Raw genomic sequence first — 16,873 nt, 5'->3', positions numbered from 1 at the left:
ACACTGGCAGTGTATCCATGCAACTGCGCACTTGCAAATGCTGGTGACACACAACAAACACACATGTACCTACCCCCTTCCTGCTGCTGCTTCTCCCATAAGCGCCTGTCCATGACTGGAAAGACCACCGCCAGCACACGCTTGTGGATGTGGGTCAGACGGTGACACCCATGGTTCTTAGGGCCCACAGGTGAGTCCCCCAGCAGGACCCGTGCGATCCTCCGCGTCCAGCACCGGATATCCTGCCAGCGTTTTCTCACCTGGGCCAGGCGCCGCTTGCGACCATCCGTCCTCCTCACGGCACTGACGGCGTCCCTCCAGATCTGCTCCTTGGCAGCGGCACCTACCTGTGGGGTTGAAAAAGTAAGACTACATCAATACACCTGCCACATGTCACAGAGACACACATTAGTACAATTTAGCTTGTTTCAACAAGGCATAGTATGCAGCCAAAGCATTGCACCTTTCTCATAGGGACATTTTTCTCTGTGTAATGGCAAATGCACCACGTGCCATTGAAAGTACACAGGTGGCATGAGGGGTACGACACAATAAATGATCCAGACTCACACTGTGCATCACAAGGTACACCATGATTATGTGCAGCACCTCAAAGCAGTCACATGCCACAGGCCACTGACGCTACCTCAGCAGAGTACACAGACACACACAGGCACAGGACATTCACCTGCCATTGCCAAATGCAGCTACAAACCTCACTCTGCACATGTGCCACTAGACTGGGGGGGCTCACAGGTGTGGGGCAGGCCCTGCACGTCAGACACACAGCACTGCTCCCTGCTCGCATCAGATGGCCAGGGTATATCCATCCCTCATGCAGCTTGGGCGCTACACTCCACATATGCACCCACCCACATGACAGGGGACTTACACACACACCGATGTCCAGGGTACGAACACATCATGTGGACACTCTCAGCACAGGTACACTGAACTAACACACATCTGTGGGTACAGTCACCTGTCACACTGGGCTGACCACAGAATCACATGAGGACTGTAGAAGCAACATTCCCAGGAGGCTTAGACTGGCAGAATGTGGCATGCACCATGCAGTGATTGTCACAGTAAACACAATGCAAGTGAGGACGGCAGACATGCACCACAGCATGCTCTGGCTGGGAGACATCAGGCATTCCTCCCCCTGGGACCCACTCCACAGTACAATGCATGTGTGTCACACCTGGACACAATGCCAGAAGTCCCAGTCACAAAAAAGGGACACAGTCTGTGCTAGTGGACTCTGCACTCACCTGAAACCCTGGTCGCCCATACAGCATGGGGTACTGTGGGAGGATCACATCCAGCAATGCCAGATTCTCCTCCAGGGTGAATGGCTGGGCCTTCTCCACAGACCTTGACATGGTGCCAGGGAATCACGAGCAGCAGCAGTCTTGTAGAATCAAAAGATGTGCAGGCAAGTGCTCTCTCATGGGACCTGGCTGCCTTATATCTGCCTTGCTGGCCTGTTTCATGCACAGGAGTACAGAGTGATTGGTCACTCACATTTGCATCCTATGTTTCCTCCAATCCATTTAAACCTAGCACAGTCAGTGGCTTTGCTAATTTTTTTTCTTGAGCATGATGTAAACTCCACAACCACATTGCAACAAAGTAGATTCATTCAAACCGACTTTTGCTGGGCATCTGCTGAAAAAAATTCAAACTTTAAACTTGGTCTCCATGACAACCAGCATGCATGTAGGGCTTTATACTTGTCCCTCATGTGTCCCCTATGTAATTTGGAGATTCACACACAGGTACGGTGCGTCCCGGGGCCCTAGGGCACCCCAAATGCATGGCAACGGCCCGTACACGCGTGTGTATGGTCCGTATCACTATGGGAGTGCTGCCGTAGGCCTACCCATAGTGATAGTGAGCGTACGCGCGTGTGTACGGTCCGTATCACTATGGGTACGCATACGCGAGCACACCCATAGTGATAGTGAGCGTACGCGCGTCTGTACGGTCCGTATCACTATGGGTACGCATACGCGAGCACACCCATAGTGATAGTGAGCGTACGCACGTGTGTACGGTCCGTATCACTATGGGTACGCATACGCAAGGACGCCCATAGTGATAGTGAGCGTACAGGCGTGTGTACGGTCCGTATCACTATGGGTTTGCTCGCGGATGCGTACCCATAGTGATACGGACCGTACACACGCGTGTACGCTCACTATCACTGTGGGTGTGCTAGCGTATGCGTACCCATAGTGATACGGACCGTACACACGCGCGTACGCTCACTATCACTATGGGTAGGCCTATGGCAGCACTCCCATAGTGATAGGGAACGTACACACGCCCTCAGAGCGAATGTACGATGCCTTACACACATAACAGTGGTGACAGGCAGCACACAGAAAGGAATAGAGCTGACATACTTGTCCATGGATGGACATCAAGGCATTGTCTGGCCAGTACTACATGTGTGGGGCACAGGTGTGAAAGGCTGTGAGCTGGCACATTACTCCTGAGTTGTGAAGGCAATAGATGTATGATGAGATGTGTACAGATGTTATGTGTGACGGTGCTATATGTGCCAGACATGCCCTTCACTCCTTTGACATGTGTGCATGTCGTACAGCACACTTGAGATGAGCGTCACTGGCATCGCACAGTCAACAACACACGCAAGTGTCCCCTGATGCCCGCTACAGGGGTTACCACACCAGACATGTGACTACCCACGGTGCACGATGTGACTATGTCATGTATGTGTGGTGTGTTCACATTAGCTTGATGTTGGTGTTCCCTCCAAAGCATCTGCTGTTGCTGCAACCAACATGTGTCTGTGTGCAGATGGACATGGCACACTGTTACGCACACCAGGCCACATGTGGTATCGGATGTAAGGTGTGTATGAATGCATGGGACACGGAGTAGCGTAACAAGGACCTGTCTGCATCCTCTCAATGTATGTGTGGCCAGTCATGACATGTACACCTTCATGGCAAGGTGTGTGGGCTGTCCTAGTGTAATGTCATGTGACCTGTGGCTCTAGTGTTCCGCTACCTGTCTCTGCAATCAACATCCTACTTCTGCTGATATGTTGATGTATGTCACTCCTGTATTGCGTCTGGCTGTTCACTTACACTGGGACACAGCTAGTCCCATGCCATGGGGTGTGGAGGTTCACAATCTCCGTGTGTAGCTGGGTCTTGGTAGGAGTGTCACCTGGCAGCCATACGTGTCCAGGGCATGTGGCACATACCTGACTCCGTATGTCGCATATGTGTATTGACAGATTAACATGTGCTCAGTACATATAAATTGTTGTTGTAGTGCACTCACTCTTCCTTGTCACTTCCAAATTACTGCAGAGCGCCGCCTCTTCCCCGACCAATTCCGGACTTGGCTGACATGCGGGAGAATGACTGTATACGCTGCTACCGCTTCCCCCAACCGTTGATTGAGGAGTTGACGGCAAGGCTGGCACCACACCTGCAACCGCTGCACAGGTATCCTGCGGCACTGACACCCAAGCTGAAGGTAATGGTAGCCCTACATTTTCTTGCCACGGGTACCTTTCAATATACCATAGCTCATGTTGGTGGCATGTCCCAGAGCATGTTCAGCCGTGTGCTGCATGATTTTTCAGAGGCCATGTTGCTTCACCTGGATGAGTTCATCCATTTCCCAACCCCTGAACAGTTGACTGTTGTCAAGCGTGGATTCTATGCCCTGGGAGGGATGCCCCATGTCATTGGGTCCATAGATGGGAAACATGTGGCTTTGGTACCACCACAGGCACAAGAGGTAGCGTACAGGAATCGCAAGCACTACCACTCCATCAATGCCCTTGTGGTGTGTCTGTCCAACATGGTGATTTCACATGTCTGTGCTCGTTTTCTAGGATCAGCACACGATGCCTACATCATGAGGCGTAGCAGGGTGCCTGAAATGATGACGCAGCTGCGCAACGAACGAGCATGTGTTGTTGGTGGGTACACTCTGTCTGTCCTGTATTTTGCGTAGACTTATAGCCCGACCGCTTCTCCTGTCCTACTTATGTCCATGTGGTTTCCATGTAGGGGATGCTGGCTATCCCAACATGCCATGGCTGATCACACCTCTCCGCAACCCCAGCACGCCGGCCCAGCTCCGCTACAACACCGCCCATGGCCGGACAAGGCGAGTGATAGAGAGGACATTTGGCCTCCTGAAGAGCCGATTCAGGTGCCTACACAAGACCGGCGGCGCCCTCCCATATGCCCCGTTGAAGGTCTGCAAAATCTTCATGGTCTGCTGCATGCTGCACAACATGGCAGTTGAGAAAGCTGTGCCACTCATCCTGGATCAAGATGATCAGGACCATCCACCCGTGGAGGACGACGGGCTTGGCAATGGGGCTAGTGATGTGGAGGATGTGGTTCCGCAAGAGGACATCCGGAGTCGGCTCATACGCGACTTCTTTGCTTAGTGGTGAGTACCAGTGTCTGAGTGTGCACGCATTGGTCCCCGTGTGGCATGTGTTGCGATGTGTGTGTCCATCTGCATGTATGCCACATGAGTCAGTGGTGTGTGTGGATGTGTCACTCGAGTGATGGTGCCAGTGATGAGTGTATTTCCCCAGTCATAATTGTGACCTAGCATGTTGTCATCCTTACATGTGTCGAGTACATGCACATGCAAGTGGCTGTGCTTTTTGTGGCTGACTTCTTGTGTGTCTCTCATCCCCAGGTACTTGCGCATGGCGTCTGCTGGTTGCATTGTTGTGGCACTGCTATTCCTCATGGACACGTCATCGTGTGCTGACTCAGCGTTACACGCACGGACAAGTTTGGAAGTCTCCTTAGGGTAAGGGATGCATTAGGGGTGTATTGGGTGTGGCAGTTGTTTACGATGTGTGCACACTGCCCCTGTCGATGTTTGGTTCCTCTGCAGACATGTCGCATCACCATGGGACACATTACATGTAGCTGGATACACCTGAATAGATGGTCAGACTTGTTGACAGTCATCTGTAATGGGATAGTGGATTGTGATGATGGCATCAATGTGTGTAACACTGCCCTCGGACACATACGGTTTGCATTGGCTTGACATGGTGTGGGACTTCCACATCAGAGGATCAATGGTGTATGGCAGCCTCTCCGTGAGCAGCAGGGGGTGTTTAGCTGTTACCCGACACTTGTGTGCCAGTTCCATGGATATCACGCATTTGTGGTGCAGAAGGGGGGTGCCAGTGTTGGACCCACATGTTAATCCACATGACCTGTGTATGTGTACTCCGAGTTGCCTCTGCATTCCGGAATACATGACTAATAAAGGTGTCCCTATGCCTCAAAGGTGCCTCTTCTCAGTCAATGCTGGTGTGTTGCCACGGTGCATACGGCATGTCTTGCATGGTTTTCAGTGATAGTGGCTATGTGTCTATGTGTAGAGTAGCAAGATGCAAGCTGTTTGTGTGGGATTAGACTTTGCATTGTGCATGATGTCCATGACTGTGTGGGTATTGTGACATGTGCCATCCCCATGCATCCAACGTTGGCCAGGCCACCATTCTCTGCATCCACCTGACTCAAGCTTGCAGGACATGGTTCTGCCACCTGTCTACACTTACCTGGGTGCCCCCCAGGACACTCCACATGATCCCTGACCTCTGCGCATGACTGTTGCTGTACTCAATATGTCTGTCGGAACGATTGTGCGGCCACCCCCTCAGCTGGTTGGGCCCATCACGGGTGTGTATGGTGCTCCATGTCTGTCTTGCCTAATACATTGTGACCCATGTGTGTCCTGTGCCAGACTCAGGCCCCAGGGTATGGATGGTTGAAGTCATATGAGAACTCAGGCATGGTTAGACTTTACAAGACACATGTAAGGTAATAATGCAAAATGTAGGCATCATCTCTTTATTGTGTAAGTTTTTATTTGTGTTGGGGTACGTGTTGGGGGGTGGTATGACAAGAGGGGCTTTCCGGGTGTGTGGAATCCAAAGTTCACTGGGGGAGTTGGTGTCCTTGCCATTGGAAATCATCAGAGTCCATGCCACAGTCTTTGTCAACATTGGTCAGACAGTGACCAGCAAGTCCATGTGGCAGAGAATGTCATTTGCTGATGTGCTGCTGTTGGTCCAGTGGGCCAGGTGCCAGGCCAGGTGTCCTGGGAGATGGTGCTGTTGCGCCGACCCTCACGGTCTTTTCCGTGGACGACCCGCCCTCCTGCGGGAACCCTCAGAAGCAGGCCGTGACGATGTTCGGGATGCTCCATCGGATGTATCCTCCTCCTCCTGATCCCTCCCTGTGGGTGGTGATGTTCTTCGCCTGGTGGCACAGGGAGGGTTGCCCATGTTGTCGGCTATCCGACGGAGTGAACGGTTAATTCCACTGAGCACCGTCACAAGCTCAGCCTGTCTGTCCTCCATCCGCCCTTGGTGTCGCAGTTGACAGGCATGTTGCTCCGCATGTTGCTGGGCCTGCTGGGTCTTGATCTCCTCGAGGGTCCCCTTCATCTCGTTGAGGGTGGACACAACCTGGCTCATGCCCGTGGTGTCCTGCCGGTATGTGTCCAGGATGTTTCTTACATGGGAATATACCGGTTCTGCAGCCAACTGGTCAGGCTCGCGCCTCCGCCGTCCTCCACTCCCACCACCCCTGCCCACTTGCACCTGGCCTGCCCTTGTCGGCACATCGGGTCTCCGGGACCCCTGAGGGGTGGCATTTGCGTTGTCGCCTGCCTCCTCCTGGGTGCCCGGTATACCATGTTCCTCCTGGTCAGCCTGGCTGCGTTGTGGTGGTGGGGCAGGGATCCTGGGTGTCTCCTGGGATGTGGCAGGAGTGGGGGTGGTGGTTGGCCCAGTTGTACCTGACGCAGGTGCTGCAGGTGGTTGGACACCAGAGGGGCCAGGTTGGTCGGGGTAGTCCACAGAGTGGTGAGAGTCGTCGCTGCCGGTGGGATCGTCATCCCGCAGAGCCGGGTCCTGTGAGTCTTCCCCCCCAGTGTTGGGGGGTGATCCACGACGTTGACCTGTGTGTGTGAGAGACACTGTTATTTTTGTTCCATGCAACATCCATGTTTCATTAGTTTCAAAGTTGGCACATTTCCTCTGGGTATTTGGATATGTCTTACATTCCACTCACAGTGCACTTGTGCATGGGTATGTCCCTTGGCCACAGCTTTTGAGACTTTACCTATGCGTGACACAGTCTTACTCGCTGCGTCAATTGTGACTGCAGTCAGCAGTGGAGTGAGCAGGTGTGGCGAGCCATGCATTGGCGCCTTCCATGTTGCACTGTACGTGGGCACATGGAGTTGTTCCACACACTTATATAATGCAGGTAGCTGTTGTTGTGCTCATGCACAGGTTGAGACATGGCCCAGTGTTTTGCCATGGAGAAGAGAGGGGGATTCAGCCACTGGCCACCCTTGTCTACATGCACGCAGTCCACCTGCTGACGAGCAGACATTCCCACACCACCCAAGGCTGAATTGGTCTCCCTGTGTATCCCTTTCTCACTCCCTCTCTGTCCCCCTCTCCCTCCCTCCCTCCCTGTATCAGCCTCCTCCCTCTGTCCGTCTCCCTGTGTCTCCCTCCCTCTCTCTCCCCCTCTCCCTCCCTCTGTGTGTCACCCTCTGTCACCTCAGCCCAGCTTCCTAGGCACACACTTTTTGCAGATCTTTGAATGGCCCTTGGCTTGTTCATGTGAGTTTGTTTCTGATCTCCAGGCACCCATTGGGTGTAGTGTCTGTGTCTGCGCTGCTGCTGTGGTGGTGTGTGCTGCCACTCTTTCACAGTGTTGGCTGTTCATTGGCTGCTGTCATGTGCAAAAAGGTGCCTTCACCCCCATGTCTTCATGCAAGGCATCCGCCATTTGCAGGCAAGTCTTTCCTGTGTGGGGACACACTGTTTGTCTGGCTGTGACCTAGGCCATATGGGCAGAGGGCATTGTTGTCTGCTTCTGAGTTGCACTATGTGATTTTTGAGGCCCACACTCCCGCCATCTGGGTTACCGTGTCTTGTGTTGGTGTTTTCTGTGGCCTGTGACTTGGCATTGTCCAGCTGGGTGCATGGGGCATGGTGGCGCTAGTGGCATGTGCGTGTTTATGGAGTGTGGTTGAGTCATGCGATAGCTTGGGGTGGTTGCGTGCATGATTGTGAGTTTGGTTGTGGATGACGTTCCCCCCATGTGAGGTGAGTTGTTTGTGTACTCACCAGGCTCTCGGAGTCCTTCTACTCCGTCCACTGCCACCACCGGCAGTATGGCCATCACCTTCTCCTCCCAGGGATGGTATTGTACGCGTCTGCGGGGCGGCCCTCCTCCAGTGATGTTGGCCTGGTTGTGGTCGTCGGTCATTTTGCGGCGGACCGTCCTCCGCAGATCGTACCACCTGGCTTGGCATTCATGCCTGGTCCTTCTGGTGGACGCAACAGCATTCACAGCATCGACAAATGCTGGTCTGTCTGACCAATGTTCCAAAGAGGTGTGGCTCAACTCTGAGGATTTCGTTGACAAGGACCTCCAACTCTTGGCTAGTGAACTTTGGATTCTTGTTAGTGGGCATGGTGAGGGGTGTGGGTGTGGATGGTTGTGGGGGGTGTGGGTGTGGATGGTAGTGGGGGGTGTGGGTGTGGATGGTTGTGGGTGTGTGGGTGTGGTTGTGCAGGTGTGTGTGTGAATGTGATGAGGGGGTGTTTGTGAAGGTGGTTGTGTGAAGGTGTGCAGGTGTAAGGTATTGTGGAGGTTGTAGTATGGTGCAGTTGTTTCTCGGTGTGGTCTGGCAGCAGTGGGTCTGTTGCAAAGGATCATCGTTTGTGTGTGTTGGGCCTTTTTATTGGTCCATTGGTGGGTGTGGCTGTGTTTGAACTTTGGGTGGGTGTGTTATAAGGAGTGGTTGTGTTTTGGGCCTCTGTTTGGGAGTTTGGCAGTTGCAGGTCAGTGAATAGGTTGTATTTGTGCTTGTTGGACATGTTTTGTGGCTTTGTGCGATTCGAATGGAGTCTTCTTGTGTTGTTTTGCTTAGTCCTGGTTGTGTACGTGTGGTTTTAGCGTCTGTACGGTGTGTACATCGGCCATTTTGTTGTACAGTGCTGTCCTTGTCTCTGGCTTGGTACGACTCGTACATGCGCGATGTTGGGTGAGGGTGCTGGTGTTGGGGCCTGGGGTACGGTCCGTACATACACTGTTGGGGTGGGGGTACGCTCCATACATACGCGGGTGAGGGTACGGTCCGTACATACACTGTTGGGGTGGGGGTACGCTCCATACATACGTGGGTGTGGGTACGGTCCATTCATACACGGGTGGGGGTACGGTCCGTACATACACGGGTGGGGGTACGGTCCGTACATACACGGGTGGGGGTACGGTCCGTACATACACTGTTGGGGTGGGGGTACGCTCCGTACATACACGGTTGGGGTGGGGGTACGCTCCATACATACGCGGGTGAGGGTACGGTCCGTACATACACTGTTGGGGTGGGGGTACGCTCCATACATACGCGGGTGAGGGTACGGTCCATTCATACACGGGTGGGGGTACGGTCCGTACATACACGGGTGGGGGTACGGTCCGTACATACACTGTTGGGGTGGGGGTACGCTCCATACATACGCGGGTGTGGATACGGCCCGTACATACACGGTTGGGGTGGGGGTACGCTCCATACATACGCAGGTGAGGGTATGGGCTGTACATACACTGTTGGGGTGGGGGTATGCTCCATACATACGCGGGTGAGGGTACAGTCCGTACATACACTGTTGGGGTGGGGGTACGCTCCATACATACGCGGGTGTGAATACGGGCCGTACATACACGGTTGGGGTGGGGGTACGCTCCATACATACGCGGGTGAGGGTACGGTCTGTACATACACTGTTGGGGTGGGGGTACGCTCCATACATACGCGGGTGAGGGTACGGTCCATACATACATTGTTGGGGTGGGGGTACGCTCCATACATACGCGGGTGTGGGTACGGTCCATTCATACACGGGTGAGGGTTCGACTCGTACGTACACGGGTGTGCATACACGGGTGGGGGTTCGACTCGTACGTACACGGGTGTACATACACGGGTGGGGGTTCGACTCGTACGTACACGGGTGTACATACACGGGTGTACATACACGGGTGTACATACACGGGTGGGGGTTCGACTCGTACATACGAGGGCTGGGGGGGTGGTTGGGCGCGTACATATGGGGGCTGGGGGGGGTGTTGGGCACGTATGCGGGCACATGTCTGCATGGTTGCTATAGGAGTTCGGTGCGGACGGTGTTTTTTCCATCCGGTTGTAACATCGGACGCACGGGATGGATCGTACTTGCGCGGTCGGACTTCACTTTTCACATTTGTACGGTAAATCATCCGGGGACGTGTCGGAAACATTTTCCAATCCGAGTACGTGTGGGGAATTATTCCCAATGCGATTCGTATGGACTTTTTCCCATGGGAATCGTAGTTGGCAGTTTGTACGGCACTTGTACGATTCGTACGGTAAAAAGACCGGATACGAGTCGTACGGGGAATATTTTTCCAGGATCGTAATCGGCACCCATGTCTTTACTTATGGAACCCAGTGGGTCCCAGTCCTTTAGATACAGTGGTCTTAAGTTCCAATAACTAACCCTGTGTACCTCTAGAAAGTTGAAGACAGGTAGTAACCCCACCACTAAGCATCTCTTAGAGCCACTTATCATAGATGACCACCGGAATTGGGATCGGTTAGAAGCACAGGACAAAGTGGATGGGAATGCTCCAGAAGATGGGCCAGGAGGGGTTACCTCTAGTGACCACAATTCTGAGCAAGACCAGGAGGAGACTGATGATTCCACCTTGGTGAAGTGTGATCCCCAGGGAACAGTACAGAGGAGACAGAGCTTGTCCCTAGAGGTAGGTCCCCCTTTGTCCCTCCTGGGAGGGTGCAGAGGATGCAGAGGAGGTCTAGACCCTCCTCTGCTCACCCCAATACTTCTGGGAACTCCATAGAGACCATCTTCTCTAGCAAGAGGGAGGACGCTTTAGAGAGGGAATCCCACCTGATCAAATTTGAGAGAGTCAGACTCAAGCTCAGGCAAGAACAGGTGGCCCTTGATAAAAAAGACCATGGAAGTCCAGAAAGCTAGGAAGAATTTGAGACTAGAGTCCCATGGTGGCAGTACTAGTGTCCCTAGGGTCAGAGAAAATTCCTTTGATACTAGGAACCTGAGCAGGATAGTCACCCCTTACCAGGAGGTGGATGACATCCATAAATGGATCACTGCTTTAGAGAGGGCCTGTAAAGTTCAGAAGGTCCCTCAAGGACATCTATCCTGAGACTCTCCTTTGCTAACAAAGGTAGAGACAAGCTCCTCACTGTTAGAGAAGAGGATGCTGACACCTACTCAGTTTTGAAGAGTCCCCTCATAGTGTTGTGTTTCGATTTAGATGCCCGTACAGAGGTTTCCCTAAAACATGTCCTTATATAGGCACCACACGCATTGCCCCTATTTGGACATAGAATCCAAGTCCTTATTTAGGCATTAGCCATGCTATCCAAAAACAGGCATGGTCACCTACATCCGTCCATCCCACGTCACAATGTGTTGTTAGAAACCAGACCCTTCAGCCAGCGGGACTTTCCCTAGCTAGGATTATAGATTTTCTCCAAGAACTCATCTATTCTGCATGAACTACTTTTCCTTAGGGGTTCATCCATGACGTCTTCCTCTTCCCAACTTTACGTCAATGCTAGCATTCCTAAGCACCTTCCAGGTATAAATATACCTTCCCTTACCATGGCAAACCACGGCACGGCTCGGCACAACTTGACTGCACGATTCGCCACGGCAAGTTCGGAAGAGACCATATCCCGGCCTGACGCACTGACCAGACACTGTCATCCCTGCACACAGAGAATCCAGCTTCCAGTGTTCTGACTCCCTTCGCGGGGTATTAGAGTTTGAGACCCGTAAAGAGATTCCCACCTCTTTCATTCTAAAGGTATGGAGCTGACTACAACCTAGAGGGACTCTTGCTATACCAGATTTAAACAGCACCTATTCATACCTCGCACTACACTTAGGTTAGGTACATTGGTGTAGAACTATTTAGAAGCATCAGATGAGTATTCACTTGATTGTAACAGCTCATATCTCTTTCACGAGAAACAAGACTGTTCAATAAATCCTTTTTATTGAAACACCCATCTATCTATTTCTGTGTAACTCTGGAGAAACTAAGCATGCATGATTGACTGAGTGAAACTGTTATCTATTGTTTCCACAATTCTGAGACGCGTTCAGATTCTAAGGGAAACAAAGTTGTCATGTTTATGCGGTTGTCAGAAACGAATCCCTTCTTGTTTATTCGAGAAGTTTCTAGTGACCTCTGAGTTAGCTGGCACATACAAGTAATTAAGTTTAATGTACTCGATAGGAGCATACTAACCTTAGTCCTATGCAAAAACTATAGTGTATATTATTTCAATGCGCAGAGACTATAAGGGAAATAAGAACTACACTACATGGCGCCCAACGTTTGGTAAGGCACTCATTTAACGCTAGATACTGAAGTAACTCAGTCGTGCTTTTCTCAGAGACCCCTACTCATAATACACCATAAGACGTCTGGAGTGGGTAGGGACAATATCCGCCATAGCTGAGCAGGATGTGAATCCTATGTATTGGCTGTTTGGATTGTTCAACGTTGAAGGATACAGTGTTCCAAAATATTGTGCACCTTATCTTTGTTTCCTTGAAACTTGTTCTACATTTTCAAACAACAATGTCCACTAACGGTGATGTTGTAGAAGCGGCTGATCAAGTCGCAACAGGTTTTATTCTTACAGGGTTAAATGAAACCGATGTGGGTATTACACACATCCCACCAAATTTAAGGACAGCCATCACTCTAAAACTTATAAAACATGGCCTAACACCAAGAGGTGGTAGAGCAGTTTTTGTGATAGAGGCACATGAATCTTTTCAGACAGAGGTATTCTGTTTGTGGATTACATTCCCAGAATCAAATTCAGTAACACATGTGTTTCACTTCTTCAAAGAAGATGAACCACCTGAGGAATACATTCCCTTTGAGGATGTAAGAAATTCCACTCACATACCACGAGCATCAGCTCTGGTTTAAAGGCGCCCTAAAACGTTACAATCACATTACAAGGCTCAGTCCACTAGGTAGACCAGGAGCAACATGGCTGATTTTAGCCGGCTACACACCTCATCCTGACATTGAAACAATGTCAGACGATGAATTACTCACTCAACTCAGAGTTAATACAAATTTATAGACAATTAGTACAATATGTCATGCGGACTTTAACAGTCCAACCACCAATAACAATTCCAAATCAAACCCCTCATCAGGGGAATACACTAAAAATTACTCCACAGACGTTACACGCAGCCATGGGTAAAATGCCCACAAAACGTGAACAAATTCCATTCTGGATAGCTCAAAAAATTACTCAAATCGAAGCAGTATTTCCTAATAGTAGCCCTTATGAGAAACACAGAATCCTAACAATGTGTTTACCAATGGGGATGACACCACATCTAGAAGACTGCATCACTTGGGGCACAGTCTTTGCTGCCATCTATACTAAAACACATGGTGTTCCGTCTAGTGCGGTAATACCTGATGTCCTTAAACAAATTCAAAATAAATACGGGGCAGAGCCTGCTCTGAACTTAGGTATGAAATTACTAAAAAACTTCAGCCAGGTCTCAACAATAATATTATCTAATATTAAAGGGGAGGCAGCATCAGTGGCGATCTGCCAAAAATTAAGGGAATTTGATGTAACAGAACATCCACAAGAACTACCCAGAATAATAGAAAAATCCTATGAAGAATTAGGCAGAGACAGTTTGGGTGGAAAACCAGTTAAACCACAACTGTCTGAAGGTCCTGAGAAGAACTTAATTAAACACAATCCTTCATCTTCTAAAAAGAAGTGGGAAAACAACAAACAACAGTCAAAAGAGAAACGTTCTCAATCCCGAGGTAGGTTTCCTCAAAAGGAGCACTCTGAAAGGAGGTATAACCTCAGAAATAGGGATATTTTGTAAAAAACCTGACAGGTATCAAGATACTGATACACGTTCCTCTCGTACCTTTCAGACATCTTCAGAGACATCCGAAAGAAGAGGACGATCAGATCACAAAGAAGAACGCGTAAAGTCCAGAGATGATCAAAATGTTCAGAAAAATAAACCAAAACCTCAATTCACTAAGAAAAAGGTCTTAGGTCTAAAGATCAGACATGCTGAGAATTCTGAGGACACAACTCAAGAACGTAGAATGGGCTCAGACAATGCTGGACAGTGCAGCAGAAGTAACAATAGCTCGCCAGAACCTGAAGGAACTTCTGGAAATAGTGGACTTGAATGAGTACATCACAGTTGAGACTGTAGACACCAGGGTTAGTTCTCCACAAAAGTTATATGAAATAACACTCCGGACGGAGGGAGACATACCAAGAAAAATGAAAGCACTCTTTTGGGAAAAACTTTCAAGGGGTTATGACATACTTCTAGCAGAACAAGACTGGCCACCAATATTTGTCAGGGAGTGTCCATCATGGCGAAGACATCATTATGCCAGCCTTCTCTAACCGTATTCCTATCAATTTAAAATATACTTATGCCAGGAAATGGGCAGTAGCCCAGGCCCCAGCATTATACAAAAATTATGTAGGATGGGATGAGGACTCACCTCACCATAAAATCCAATTAAAATGTCAACCTACTGCACAAAGACAGTACCCAATTAAGCAAGAAGCTAAAAAACAGGTCAGGGAGATCTTAGATCAACTTGAATACCAAGGGGTTATTGAAACATACACCTCATAAATGAACAATCCTTTGTTTCCTGTTCCCAAACCAGACAACACATATCGTCTAGTTTTGGATTACAGACATCTGAACTCTTGTTCTAAAACTTTTGCTGTGCAAAATGCCCACAGTACAGCATTAATGAATAACATTGTGCTTAAAAAATATGAAACCACATTAGACATTTCAAATGGTTTCTTTTGTCAAAACATAGCACCTGAAAGTAGGTACTTGACAGCTTTCTCAATAATGGGGACCCAGTGTCACTTCTGTTGACTTCCACAAGGGTTCAAGAACAGCTTGGGTTATTCTCAGCAAGAGTAACAGAGTTACTACAAATTTATGATGACGAGGCATTGTCATATGTCGACGATATCTATCTGACAGACGATTACCTAGATAGGCACTTGAACAGGGTGAATACCATTATACTGGGCTTCGCCTCTGAGGGCTATAAATTCAATTTAAAAAAATCAAGAATTGCCCATCTCAATGTCCTTTTCCTGGGATATGAACTTTCAAGTTTAGGCAAAAGCCTGGCAGCAAACCTTTTGGAAAAGTGTGCGCTGCTCCAACCTCCAAAAACGCTGAAAAACTTACAGTCGATTCTAGGTTTCCTGAATTTTGGAAAAACTTACATTCTAAATTATGCAGAAAGGGTTAAACCTCTCTACGAGTTAATCAAACCTGATTTTAAAAACAAAAATTGGACACAGGACCTCACAAATATCCTGCGTTCACTACAAGCTGACATGTTAGCAACAAATCATTTACAAACACGCGTAAATTCACGCAATTTAGTGATCCGAATAATTTCGGTTCAACGCGGATTCACCTACTTAACTCTTAATGAAGGTGAAAAAGTACCAATTGCATACAATTCACATTTGTATACACAAGTGGAAATGCGCTTCCCTTCAACAAAAAAAATTCTGACAGCAGTTCAAACCGCTGTAGCAAAAGAAAGAGCTCTAGCACAAGGAAACGCATTATTGTCATGACTCGGGTACCAGCCTTAGAGGCAGTTACAAAAGAGAGCATTCCGAATGCAAAAGCTTTACATCCAAGATGGATACAATGGGTTAATTCTCTTGCTGCAACAGATGTTGATTATGTTTTTGATCCTAATTTAAAAACACAAGCATTCCTGCAATACAAACACGAATGTCCTCTTCCTATTGAGATTCTCCCTCTTGACCAGTATGAATTTATAATTTATACTGACGGATCATTAAAGGTCGTATGCGCAATGGTAAATTCCGACAAATGGTAACAAAAACACAACCTCTAGGAGATTGTACAGCTCAGCGAGCTGAACTACAAGCATTTAAACTGGCACTTGAAAATACGGATTGCGAATTCCCCACACTTATAGTGTGCAATTTTTTTTTACTGTGTTCAATCGTATAATTAATTTTACAGAATTGGCTTCAAAATGGTTTCAAAGATGCAAAAGGTGGCACAATCAAGCATAAAACGCTTTAGGAACAAGTTGTTCAGTTGCGAGACGGACTACAAAACACTCACGTGATACACACGCTGAGTCATCAAGGTGATGGCATTCACGTTGCAGGGAATTCATTGGCTAACGAAGCCGCAAAGGAGCTGTGCAAACGGCTTCAGTAGCTGCGATCACTCGTTCAAAAACGAAAATAGACAGTGAGATATTGTTGGCTCTCAATGCTTCGAGCAAAGGCAGTGGTGCAGCGTTACCTAAAAAATTTCCACTCAAATACTCGTATATAATGAATGTGAACAACGTTCCGTTTGCTCAAATCCCTGGAGTGGGGCATAGGGTAATTCCAAACATGGAATGTAGATTAGGACTAATCCTAGCAGCACATGAAGGGATAGCCTCTGCCCATGCAGGTGTTTCCGCCATAGTATCGTTATTAAAACAGAGATATTGGTGGCCCGGCATCAGGAAACAGACCAAAAACTTTGGTTTGGAATGTGAAATATGCCAAAAGATGAAAGTCTCTACAGTGAAACGTCCTGCACAGACACCCCTGTTAATCTCAGATAAACCATTAGCTTGTGTTTACCTGGATCACTGCGGTCGCT

Source organism: Triturus cristatus, chromosome 11 (assembly GCF_964204655.1).
Source record: "Triturus cristatus chromosome 11, aTriCri1.1, whole genome shotgun sequence".
NCBI classification, from domain to species: Eukaryota; Metazoa; Chordata; class Amphibia; order Caudata; family Salamandridae; genus Triturus; species Triturus cristatus.
The sequence above is the reverse complement of the archived record's forward strand: the minus strand, read 5'-3'. Positions refer to the sequence as shown.